At 44.7% G+C, this 9,369-nt stretch overlaps 1 long non-coding RNA gene across 1 annotated transcript; it reads left to right on the forward strand.

The window, feature by feature from the left end:
* The first annotated feature begins 943 nt into the window (after positions 1-943).
* LOC118636283 lies at positions 944-8,124 on the forward strand. The gene is made up of 3 exons (XR_004960633.1): positions 944-1,073; positions 2,262-2,386; positions 7,618-8,124. It is a non-coding gene; the product is annotated as an uncharacterized LOC118636283 (long non-coding RNA).
* The last annotated feature ends 1,245 nt before the right edge of the window (positions 8,125-9,369 follow it).

The following is a 9,369-nucleotide window of genomic DNA, read 5'->3' on the forward strand; positions in this document are numbered from 1 at the left end:
CTGTCTTCCTTTGTATTGAGGAGGCTCATCTACTAAAGCTCTTTCCCTGAATTAGGGGCTTGTTCTTGCATCTTTGCAGGAACATTTGAGATTATCTAGAGACAATGAAATTAGAAGCCTCTTTACAACCTGAGCGTTAGTGAACCCTGCTGGCTGGGTGATGAAATGAGGTTTGGGCTATGGGTTGCCTTTCTGCAAGCTGAAGATGTTAAAGACCTTGAGCCCTAGGTTTGTTCTGATTCTGTTGGTCTGTCTCTGTCTCAGTCCTTAGCCTGATGGACAAAGAGGACGCAGAGTGCTTTAGGACCATAAAGAGATTACCTGGTGCCTCATTCCACTGATCATGTTTATCTCAGCGTCCCAGCACAGAATCCCTCAGGAAGTGGACCCTGCTGAGAGGAATAGGAAGGGGAAGGGTACCTTCGGGTGAGGCTTGATTAAGTTCAGAGAAAGAGGAACAGAATAGTAAAGATGCGGGTGGTAGACTCAAAGAACCGCAAGGGACGTGGTCCAGAGCTCCCAGCCGGAGGACGCACCTATGCTGTAAATTCTCTGCAATCCAACCAGCAGTTACCCAGCGCCCCCTCTATATCACAGGGATAAAACAGTGAATTACACCAGGGCTCCGGTTGTTAAGGTTCACCTAGATGGGGTGTGCCTCTCCAGAGCCTGGAGGTGATCAATCGGTTGTTGCCAAAATCTCAACATGTCTCCCCACTTCCTAAAGGACAAAGGCCTGGAATAAACCAGTCTCCTTGCCCCGCTGGAAATCCTTGCGGGGCTGGCAGTGGTGGGGAGGGGGAGGGGGGCGGAGGCAGCTGGGACGCCTTGACCTCATTTCATTCTCCACGCTTCTCCTTCCTCGGGCGCACCCACGTGACCACCTTCCCCTAAATAAAGTTGAAACAGTTCTAGGCAGCGCTCAGTTGCCGAGGGAGACGGCACCAGGAGTGAGCTCCCGCAGCCGCAGCAGTGCCCTGCTGGCGCCTCCCCAACCCCGCAACACGCACGCAGCCTGCACCGTCGGATCAGTCGTCATCCCGAGCTCGGCGCCTGGCACAGGAACCGCACAGGTAGGAAGCCCCGCTCGGCCCTCAGGTGAAAGGCGGGCGGGCGGGCGCCGGGGCTTTGGCACCGGGAACAGAGCTGGGCCGGGGAGGCGGCGTGAAGAGGTACAGAGCGAATTCTGCGCGTGCAGAGACCGCAAGGATGGATGCGGTCTGCGCCGGGTCCTGCCGAGAGTGACAGGCTTCGGGGAGGTGGCGTTGGCTGCCAGCTGGGGAAAGTGCGGTGTGCTGGGAGCCCAGAAGCCTGGAATTTCTCCTCAACCCAGCCTGCACCTCGCAGGGTAACCTTGAGAGAGGAGGCTCTCCTCGCCTCTCCAAACCTAAGTTTCCCCGTTTGCAAGAACCAGGCTCGGGCTCGCGCCTGCTCCAGCTACTGCGGCGGAAGGCGCGGAGGAGACAATGGCGGACGGCGCGGAGCACCTGTGCGGAGGGCCGCGGCCTGGAGCGCGGTGGCCGGGCTGCGGGGCGGGGCACAGGCCCCCTGGAAAATAGAGATGGGACTGCTCTATGGGGGCGGGGCCTGGCGCTCGCTCCTGGGGCGTTCGCCCCCTTGGCACCCATGTTCGGATCCTGCTGAAGCTGTGGACAGAACTGGGGTCCAAGGGCCCTACCCCCGGGCTGCTGGCTCCTTTCAATTGAGCCGGCGTCCAGTCGGTTTCCTGGGCTTTAGGTGTGGCAGCAGGACCCAAACTTGCTAGATGAGGGTCCCCAGAATGCCTAGGCTCCTCCCTGGCCACCCGTCCCCAAGATGCGTCTGGTTTGGTCTGGGATCGCTGGGAGAAAGGGAGGGGGAGGGGATGAGAGAGTGGGAACCGACAGGGAGGGAAGGAGTGTCTGTGCCTCTGTGTGTGGTGGTGGACGGTGATGCCCCCTGGAATTCTCAGTCATCTAGCCGGTGTCAAGCCTCCAATCTCAACTCTCGAGGGCCCTCTATCCCAACACAGTCCTTGGGGTAACAGCTGAGAGGACACGCCTCACCTGGAAAAGGGAATGGACAAGCTGGAAGTTGACCCTACAGGATCTCAGGGGCAGTGATCCCCAAGCCAAAACCTGAGAGTGATTTGAGACACAGGTTTCATCTCACATTTCAGGAGGAGTGGCAGAGGGAGGGAAAGGGCAACGAGGGGTGGGGTGGGGTGGAGGGGAGCAGGCAAAGTACTGGCCTAGGCAGAGGATGACCTCTATTTATTCCAGATCCTTGTCTGGCATCACCCTCTGACAACAGTAGCAGCTGCACCAACCGTCTGAGTGGCCCAGAAGATGGAAGCCTGAAGGGGAGAACAGCACCCTGAGTCCGGGCCATCTGCATTGGACCTCAGGTAACCCGGGAAAGGGTGGAGCCAGGGAAGGGTATAAGCCTCTAGCTCTTTCCTCCTTTTTAATCCTATTCAAAGGGTAGGACGAGGTAGTGCTCCTATCTCCCTATCTTGAAAGCAAATACCTTATTCTACCCCTGCTAGCAATGTACTTTCAACTGCCCTGACTTGGGAGTGGTAATGATTTCTCTTTCCCAGTACCCATCACCTGCATTTGCTATCAACAAGTAACTTTTAAGACTCCAACCATTACAAGGACATGAGCTGGGATTCAAAAAAGAAATAACAATTCAGTGATGTGGTCTGGTGGGGCAGATAGGTAACCATTATAGTTATGGAGCCACTACCCTACCTCAGTTTCTACTCCTGTATAAAGTGGGATTTACGTTAGTCAGAGATGCAGGACTCAGCTGTTCGTAGGAGGGAGACCACATACACACCTTGTGCTACGGTCAGAAGCTAAATTGTGTGGTAGAGCTTAAGGTGTCAGTGATGACTTCTTCTTACTGTCTGTGTCACTTACTTTTTCACTTGATGCCTTCCCCCAGACAGATTAAAATGGAAATCAGTATATACCAGCCAACAACCCTGATTTTGGGTGGGAGGAGAGGGTTAATCTGCTAAAGCAATATATCTAGACTCAGGCAAGGAAATAGATTTACAGATTGTTGTGGAGAAATAAAGAGGTGACAGTAATTTTTCCATGTATGATTTTCAAAGACGGTCCCCAAACATGTCCAGACCTGCAGTGTAACCCTGGCCATCCCATCATCCTTTCTAGAGGCTTAAAGTGGAGACGAGCTCAGCATCAGACTGCCAAGCAAGTAGTGTGCTGGTGCCTGCCCCTCCTTAGCAGCATTGCTTCAGAGAACTGAGCCCTAGAAAACTTGCCTGGGGTGTTAGTGCTTTAGTGGTAGGCTGCTTTAAGGAGAGCCATGTCTCATGTTCTTCTTTTAATATTATCCGATTTGAAAATCTTTTTAGACCCAGATTACATGAAAGACATTTTTTGTTACCACCCATGGTAAAGTAAAATGAGAACAGACACATACAACAACTACCAGTTACTCTTACAAACATATATAAAAGAAAGTTTTAGGCCATGGAGTCTTGGTTTCTATTTCCTTTTTTTTATTCTTGCACATCTACTGAAGTAAAATCCATAAACAGTATGGGAGCTATTTTTCCATGGGGAGGGGTCATAAGGGATAGACGCAGGGTATGAGGGAAGGGAATGAAGCCAGAGCATATCCTTAGAAGCACTGGTAAGTGATCGATTTGAGTTGATTTTACCAAGTTCCTGGAAACTGCAGATGCTGGATTTCAGGGATGAGAAAAGAACAAGCTACTGGACTTGAACATGTGACATCTACACTGATAGGACTTATTTTCAAGATAGTACTTGAGGCAGAGTACTGAAGCAAGGAGGCTAGAGGTCTTCATTTATCTGGAGCTGAATCCCTCCGCTCTGTGTTCTCTGGGTGTAACACACACACTTTAGTTTGGTGAATTTTTGTTGAATTCACTTGAAATCAAGGAATAATATGCCTAGAATTGACATAGGAGTTATTTCATGTGAGGCCTTCAATTACCCCCCCCCCCAATTTTCTGTCCTTTGGAATTTCTCCTCAGAGTTTAAACTTGGCTAAACAGAGGGAAATGGTACCAGACACTGCATAGACATAATAAAATCACTAATTGGCTCATTTAAAGCTTCATTATATGTCCTCTGTTATTCAAAACCAATTCTGTACTTTTAGTGAATGACTTACATGGCTAATTGTGAAAGCCCCTTCTAATGTAAATGTTCATGTGATTTGACAGTGGCATGGAAAAGAGAAGAAATTCTGGGTTTATTTTCCTTCTGTGGGCTCCTCCATTACACTAATAAGATTCTGGTTTTAGAGGGCAAAGGTCGGGCGCTGGGCAGAAAGTTGAATGGGGACAGTTTTGTTTTTCTTTTTTTCTGAGAAAATACTTTTTATTTTTAATGAGCTTATTATTTTACATGAAGATATTCTAGATGAGAAGAGATTGCCCTGTTGTAGAAATCACCACCCAATAAGTTTGGCCCCAGCACAGAACAATTGGTGACAGAAATTCTTCTGTGGGTTGTGGTCTCCTGCTGGAGCTAAAGTCGGTTGCCATGAGATGATTTCTATGGTCTGCTGAACAGCAAAGATAAGGCTGGCTCTTGGCCATAAACTAGACTGCACAGTCAATAAGATCTGCTTTCGTCAACCCAAGGCTGCTCTTGTTACCTGAAAGGGGACCTGGCCCTGAGCAGGTCTGCCTAAGGCCAGCCGGTGGTGTGTGGGTTCTTGACTTTGTGCGGGAAAATTTCGCAACATGAGTCCAGGTGAACTTTACAGGATGTTTATTAAAGCTGGGGAGGGTGAAACAAGGAAGGCCTTAGCATAGAAGAAGCAACAGGAAAGCCTAGGCTGGGCTGCCCTAGCTCTCTGGGGAGTCGGAGAAAAGGGGGCCTTGGGCACAGGTTCAGGGTATTAGCCTGGATGAGCTGCTGTTGCCCATTGCTGCCCTGGTTGCAAGTCTTGTGGGGTCCCTTAGAGTCTAGAGATGCAGGCCTGTAGGGACAAAGAGAGGGAAGAAGAGGGAAAAGGGAATGGGGAGGGCTGCTCCTAAGAGGGAGAGCACACATTGGGTCCTTTGTCTTGAGACTTCTATTTCTCTCTTGCAGGAAGGAACCTTAGAGGAGGGAGGTCTCAGGGGAGAGTTTCAGCAGAATATTCACCAGTTTCCTAGGTGTGCTCCTTCATGGCCGTGGTCCTCACTGATTGGTCAGTGTCAGGGCAGGGGGTCATTAGTCATTGCAGCTGCTCCTGGTGTCGCCTATGTGGTTTTGCTGCTTTTCTGGGTCTGGAGCTGAAATACAACTGAGGCCTAGATGTTATCTCCAGGGAGGTGACCTTTTGTATCTGCTGTAAATTGTTCTGCCAGCTTATTGAGCTATCTGTCTCAGTTTCCTCATTCCGCTTGTCCTGGCTTACTGGCCTGTCTCACTCTGACTAATGAATGGAGACAGTTTTAAAAGGTTATTTGAAAAGGAGTTTGCCAAGGCGCACTGTTTCCCTTGGTTGCCAAAGCAAGCTCAACGGCAGCTCTCAGATCCAGACAAGTACTTCATGCTGAATCTTTAATCTAAGACTTAACTGGCATTGGAAAGTTGGTATTTCATTTTCTGCTGCAGGCAGTATATCACTTTGAAAGTGTTAAATATGTCTCCAATCATCCTAGTTGGACTCTCAGCCTTTTCCACTGAACAATAAGGGAAGTAGGTGAAATTACTTAAAGCCTCTGCCAGCTATGACAGTCTAGGATTCTGTGATTTGATGAAATTCCAAGGTATATCTCCAACTACACAGATGCCTTTAATGAAGCCAGAAAACAGATCTGGAAAGGGAGGGGGGGTGATATTCTTTAAATGATAATTTGGCCTTTTGGGGGAAGAACATACATAGGGCTTCAACATATCTCTGCTGTCTGGTATCTGCAAAGGCCAGGGAAGAGATATGTAAACCTTCCATTTTGCCTGCCTTGCTCTGTCATGATACGTGGGTCACTTTAAAAGCAGGAGGTACAAGGTGTAGGGGCTACTGAAATGCAGTGCAACGGAACCCCAGTTCCCCTCTCAAAAGATGAACTTAGCTTTTCATTTTTGTGTTCATTTTTTTTTTTTGTCATTTTATCCAAAGAGATTTATATAATGGTATGGTCATTGAAATCTTTGGATGTGAGTAAAATATAACCCCCACATACTCATCAAGGGACTATCAGAAGCTGCATTTTCCAAATGGCACCCACCAAGAAGAATAAATTGCTCAATATGGGGATTCTTCTGAGCTAAATCTTGGAGTCACTCATGGGAGCGTTTTGCTGCAGCACTACTGTGCTGTGTTGTACATTTTGGGCCCTAGAATATAATGTTTCCTGCCTGTATCATGAATTTTGATCTTCGACTATATTTTGTTTGCATTTCCATAATTTTATACCACTGTTTTATGTCTGAGGTGTGTACCCTTAAATCTGCTATCCTGTCTTTTTATCAAGGTGTACCATATTTCCTGCCCTGAAGCTTCTCTAAAATCCAGCATTTAAACTCTTCTGGAAGTTAACATATGTGCTTCTGATTAGGGAAGAGCATTAATTTACTTATTTTAATAATAATAGTATGCCAATTTTTAGTAAACAGGGGTGTGTTAGAATTGGAAAGTGCTTAACAACACAGTTAATTAATAATCAGACAGTTATTTCTGCATTTCAGGGAGGGCTATGCCATTGACTCCCATTAAAAAATTATGATTGTTGCCCTGGCCGGTGTGGCTCAGTTGATTCAATGTCATCCTGCACACTGAAAGGTTGCTGGTTCGATTCCTGGTCAGGGCACATACCCAGGTTGTGGGTTCAATCCGGGTCAGGGTACGTATGGGAGGCAACCAATTGATGTTTCCCTCTTTCTCCATCTCTCTTCTTCTCTAAAAATCAATAAAAACATGTTAAAGAAATTAATTATGATTGTGGAATACATTATTATTTCTCAAACAAAGGCTACCACTCAGAATGTTCAAAATTTAGGTAGTCACAGGGCCGTGTTGGAGTTAAGAATAGATGGTAATTATGAAAATAATAGTATGTGAGCAAGTTTTTGGAAAAATATAAAGTATTTTCTAAGCATACATTATTTTTAAATGTGTTGTTATTCTACATTAACTCCATCATCAGAGTTCTTGCGCTGAAACCAGCCAATCAAGGGAACTACTCTAGAATGGAGGTTGAAAATAGTGTTGTGCTGTTGTGTGCCAAAGGTTACATGGGTTGGTGTGTTTCCAAAATTACTCTTTTACCTTGGCTTTCAGATAATGTGGTCCTTTAACTAAAGTTAAAATGCTCACCAAATACATGCCATTTTGGCCTGGGTTATTTCTCTAGGTGTCCGATTTTCTCCAATTTTAGAAAATACTTAATTTCTCATTAAAGAGACTTGAAGGAAAGTCCTTGTCAAAGGATGTGAGTACTAACATCAAAGAGAAAGGAGACAGGATTCTGCTGATATCTCTCTTGAAATATCATGAACATACCCTGCCCTGCTCAGTCAGTGAACTGCCTGTGTTTTGTGTATGCTGCAGTCACTCTTGGGGTTTTAAAACTTGAAAAAATTTAACTTCAGTAGCCCAATATTAATGGAAAGTTGACTCCGCTCTCTTCAAAACCAGCTCCTGAGGCCACCTAGTGGAGATTGCTGCCATTTTCCTGAACAGAGAATCCAAGTCACTCTTCACCATCTTCAAGCCAGGGACCTGTGAGGGGGGCAGTTTCATTGTTGCTTTTTCGTCCAATGAGATCACCCTTCAATTTAGGATTCATGCCTGCCTTCTGGACTGCTGAGGACTATGAGAATGTTGATAAGCTGAATGCAACTATACAGGCTGAAGCCACCCACCTGGAGGCTCCACTCTCCTCCACAGTGGCTTTGATAATAGTGTTGATGATTATTTTCTCATTGGTAATGACCTCCTTTGTGACATACTGTTTCCACAAGTGGAGGCTGAAGGGTCGCAAGCTGCAGACAGCCCAGGAAGAATATCAAAGAGATCAGGAGAAATACATATTTCATAGCTTTCCTGATCTTACTTCCTAAAAATGCAATAAACTGACATGTGAAGTGCACCATCTGCAACAAAGCAAAATAATAATATGACAAGAAGTGGAAAAAAAAACCATGAAATTAGAAGAAATAAAGAAATTAGACATGAAACAATAAAAAGTAAAATAACATGAATTAAAACTACGGAAACAATATGATACACTGCAAAACAACCTAAAGCGAAAGAAGAATGACAATTGTACAATGAATTCTAAAAGCAAGAGTTCATGTTGTAGCTGATCTGTTAATCAAGCTGTTCACTGTTTGAAGGTTGCCTACAGTTTTATTACAGGTTATAAGCAATTTGGTTTCTTTTTGTTGTCATTTTGTTGTAAAGTGAAAGCAAAGCTATCACATACTTTACATCTACATTTTATTTACTCTTAACCTTTGATTTGGTGGTGAGTGTGAGTAAACAGAAGTTCTGTACTGCTCATTTACTTACCAAGGGTGGGAAGCTGAATACACAGACAGGAATTTTGTTTAGTATCAGGCTCATAATATGGTAGTTTATTTCTTGTAATATTTGTCATGAAGATGAGGAAAAGAAAGACTATAATCTTGGTACATGTAGTTGATATTTTAAGTACTATTAGAAAATAAGTAAATGTGTTGAATTGTAAGCATTGTGTGTTTTTTTTAATTTAAAAGAAGGGGGAAAAAACAACAACTCCCAAACAACTAATTACCCTACCCCCCTGAAGTTTTGCTTAAGTTATGGCTTGCCTGAAGTTCATATTAATTAATGTTGTCTATGTTTGAAGCAGAATTATTATCTGGTGATAGTGCTGTATGTATACTTGTTTAGATAAGACAAAGTGGTCGTTATGATATGAATGAGATAATTTTAAAGAGTATGTATTATTTAAGTAGTGCTGACAATTAAAATATGAACATTTCTTGGATGTTGTAAATGAAATCTAAATGATGTATAGATTCATTATAGAATGTATTGTGAAGCATACTAGTTGTTGGATATGAAAGCAAGTAAGCAAGCAGTCATACTTTGTGACTCAATAAATGTGCATTAAAAATAAAATGCGAGTATTTGGATGCAAACAAAGCAATTGTCTTTGGGTAAAATTGTTTCCATTAAGAACTTAAGGTAGAGAAAGATTGGGGGTTAAGGTTAGTGGAGAAGAATTTCTGCATGTCAGAGGATGTCTGAGAAAGGAAGGAGATGGAGTGAAATTGAAGCAAAGGGATTTCTACAGAACAAACACATAGTTTTAAGGTCTCAGAGAGAGAAGCAGAGAGATAAAATACATCGTTTCTGTTTTCCAGGAATTTAGATTGAGACTCAAAATAGACACTTGGAAAA

The sequence above is a fragment of the Molossus molossus genome, unplaced genomic scaffold (genome assembly GCF_014108415.1).
Source record: "Molossus molossus isolate mMolMol1 unplaced genomic scaffold, mMolMol1.p scaffold_m16_p_2, whole genome shotgun sequence".
NCBI lineage: Eukaryota > Metazoa > Chordata > Mammalia > Chiroptera > Molossidae > Molossus > Molossus molossus.